This window comes from Lepisosteus oculatus, chromosome 3 (assembly GCF_040954835.1).
Source record: "Lepisosteus oculatus isolate fLepOcu1 chromosome 3, fLepOcu1.hap2, whole genome shotgun sequence".
NCBI lineage: Eukaryota > Metazoa > Chordata > Actinopteri > Semionotiformes > Lepisosteidae > Lepisosteus > Lepisosteus oculatus.
In genome coordinates this window covers 65,332,875-65,336,579 of record NC_090698.1, presented here as the reverse complement: position 1 = coordinate 65,336,579, position 3,705 = coordinate 65,332,875, and the positions used below count along the sequence as shown (strand labels likewise).

At 38.5% G+C, this 3,705-nt stretch overlaps 1 non-coding gene across 1 annotated transcript; it reads left to right on the top strand.

The window, feature by feature from the left end:
- Positions 1–3,258: 3,258 nt before the first annotated feature.
- Positions 3,259–3,478, top strand: LOC138237898 (small nucleolar RNA U3). Its single transcript, XR_011189219.1, has one exon. It is a non-coding gene; the product is annotated as a small nucleolar RNA U3 (small nucleolar RNA).
- Positions 3,479–3,705: the final 227 nt, after the last annotated feature.

Below are 3,705 nucleotides of genomic sequence, written 5' to 3'. Positions count from 1 at the left end.
TTGGCCATGGGATGAAAAAGAAAGCTGTTAAACTGTGCCTCAGTACTTCAGCGGCACTTCAGGTGACCATTTTTTTATCACTTGCTGCGATGGACTCATACATTTTTGTGCCATGTGCTGTTAAGGGGAGCTACATCACTTGCTAAAATAATTAAATACAGTATGAATGTTTTTACGGGTCAAAAAAAGTGAACTTTAGTAAGAGCAGGCAAACATAAACCTCCAATGTGTATGTCCATTAAAGAAAAGATCCACTTTGATTCCCTTCATCCATTTTCTGAAGTCCAAATAGACTAATATCACGAAAATAGGATAGTTTTCAAAACTTTTTTCTGCTTAGAAGTAAAATGGTCTGTGCAAATCTAGCAAGTTAAAAAATTTTGAACAGAAAAGAGAAATTAAATCAGATACTTTATTCCTACATTGTTTTGGGGAATTAGCATTGATGCTCCAATGAATGGATAACTAGTTTTCTTCTACCAAAATGGTCAAATTCAAATTCAATATTTTTGTTTTGTTTAAATAATTGATTAGATTTTAGTTCAATGTTAATATATTTTGGCCTATTTTGATATGTTGTTTTATTATATTTTCAGATTCCTATTTCATACGTAGCACAGTGAAATGTGAGTTAGATATTGTGGGTAATTTATAGAAAATTAACAGTTCTGTCTCAAGAGAGATCAAGTCAGTGAAAGACCTTTTATGTTTCCTTATACCAGGAGTCGGAAAATTATAGCATGCGTGCCATTTTCTTTTTGCAGGGACTGACCTGCTGAATCAGACTATGTAAATCCCGGAAGAGTATAAGTGTTGATGTATTTCAGGTGGGTAGCTAAGTCAGCACACGAAGGCTGCTAAGGAACAAGTAGCGACGACATAGATTTCTAGAACCAAGCCCTCAGAATGTACTCTTCTTTCATCAAGAGAGGATACCCTAGCAGTGTTATTGACAGGGCCCTTGCCCAAGCCAAAAACACCCCTCGGACCATCAACTCATACGGGAACTCACACTGTAACAACCGCATTCCTTTGGTGCTTCCCTACCACCTCAACACACTTTCTACCTCCAGGACTATTAATGACAACTTTTCCATCCTACAGGATGATCCCTCCATTGGGGACCTCTTTTCTGACTGCCCCATCATCTCATATCGCCAACCACCTTATCTGTGTAACCTTCTTGTTCACAGCTCCCTTGACTGCCCTCAGCAACCATCCACACCAGGAACTTTCCCTTGCAACAGAGATCGTTATATCACCTGCAAGTACATATCTAACACCACAATCATTAAAGCCCCCTCAGGACAATTCTGGATTATTTAGATGACATCTTGTACCTCCAGCAACTTTGTTTACTGTATCTCTTGCAGTAAATGCCCAGCCATCTACATTGGGAAAACAGGAAGGAAACCGCTCAAAGACCGCTTCAGAGAACATGTTAAGGCTGTGAAGATTAAAGATTTCTCCAAACCTACTGTTTCTCATTTCACCTCTGACAGCCATGATCACACTAATTTCTCTGTCTGTGTTCTCAAAGATAGTTTTCCTAACTCCCACATCAGAAAGACTACAGAAACTAAAATTATTCTGCAGCTAGGATCACACCTTTCCCCTTTTCTCAACGACAGACTACTGTAATTTTCTTCTAAAGTCTCTCTATTCATTGTAGGTTTCATTTCACACCTCTCTTCACCTATCCTGACTTCACACTACCTGATTGACCACTCTGTCTGTCCCCTGCTTCGACCTCTCGCTCCTCCTCTCTCCCAGTTTTTGTTCTCCTTTGTTTCATTACCTTTGCTTACTGCTCTGTCTTTCTCACACCTGAAGAAGGCTCCACGGCCTATATGTTGTGTTTTCTTTCTTCTCTTTTCAGCATGGAATAAACCTATTACCTGTTCCTAAGTGTTGATGTGCCTAAGAGGTGTGCTGGCAAACCGAGTACGCTAAACTCATGGGGAAGTGTGATACTGTACGTACGATTAAAATGCTTTCAGTTGAACAGTTGGTATAGTTGCGAGTTCTCTCTTTCAAAAAATGTCACAGCCCCAAAAAGCTCAGATGTTTAAAAATCGAATGGATAAAAAACAAGCATGGTTTTGTGCCACAAAAAGAAAGGATTACCTGCATGTTACAGTATGACAGGACTGCACCATTGAGTTATATAGATTATGTTTTGCATCAATCAGAAGTTTTCCTTTTTCATTAATTTTCTTTATTGGTCTACGTATCTGCAGTTGGAAAAATGTGTATATGGTTGACTTTTAATTAATTATAAATCCGTTTTTTAGAAGTAAAACATATGTTTAATGGACAATGTGCAGTATGTCATTTGCTTTATGATTTTGTTTTCAGTATGAAAATGCCTGTTAGCTGTTCAGAAAATTAAAATATATATATATATATTTCAATATTGTGTTTGTCAAAGCACAGAAGGCAAAGCAAGCATTTAAAATGACAGATGGGTTGGCATCTGTTACAGATGGTATTGAAAACAGTATCTGAGATGCCTTTCCCATACCTAAGGTGAATCAGTATACATTACATCAGAACATAAACTCCCTCCCCAACATCACCATGTTGGAGAATTCATGGTTCAGTAGGATCCTGAAGCATACCATCATGCTTGTTAAAATAAATTTGGAGACATATTGGAACATTATTGGGCTTATGCATAAGAGAAAGATAGCTGGTTAAGTATGTCACAGGATCCATATGATTAGTATTCTGTATGACAAAGAACTTTGTTTCCTGCTGTGTGGGATTTTTTAACAGGAACATTAAAGTCATCTAGTGATGTGCTGCACAGCAGGTTGTTGAGTCATTAAGTCTTTAGCTGTGTTTTGTCTAGTCTTAACCTTGTTGTGAAAAACATCTTTGATGAGAAAATCCAACCATTATCCATATGGCTTTCCTGCCAAAGATTCATTAATATCTTCCTGATCATGGATTATGCAACATCAATAAAGCAGGCAAAGAAAGAGAGAAAGGGAGCTATGTGAAACTGGTTGTTAAAAACACCCCTGTTCTCCTGGGATAGTTCAAAGTAAAAGTATGGTAATTTAAAAGAAGTGTCTGTCCCTTGTTAAAAATTGCTATTACCTAGAGGATTGTGGTGAGTCTGAGGACACAATCCAGGAGTACACCCTAGATGGAATGGCACAGGGATGTTCATAGGGAACGCGTACATTTACTCCCATGTGAGACAATTAAGTGACAGCCATCAAACTGGGCATCATGTCCTTGGACATTTTGAAGACTGTACTTCCCCGAGATAATTTCAATAGATTGTTACTTTGAGAGAAATACCTCCCGAAGGTGTTTGGTTTCACTATCCATGAGTAGGATCAGTAGTGTCCCCTTCTGTACAAGAAGCAATTTGGGGATGTTTCTTCAATGCAGCTGTTCCTGATAGTTGATTACTGTTTCTCTCCCTCTAGCAGGCAGTGTAAGAAGTGGACGCATTCTGAGTGGGTGTCACTGTAACATTGTATAGACTGTGTGACTTTAATAGGAGGGCCCGGAGATAACCCCTGAGAGCATAGGGAGAACATACAAATTCCACACCAGCAGAGCCAAATTCAGACCCAGAACTCTTTAGTTGTGATGTGACAGTGTTACCCACCATGTCATCTTGATCTTGCAGCCTAATAAATAATCAGATAATAAAATATGACAGAAATCAATGATCATGTTGTAAAC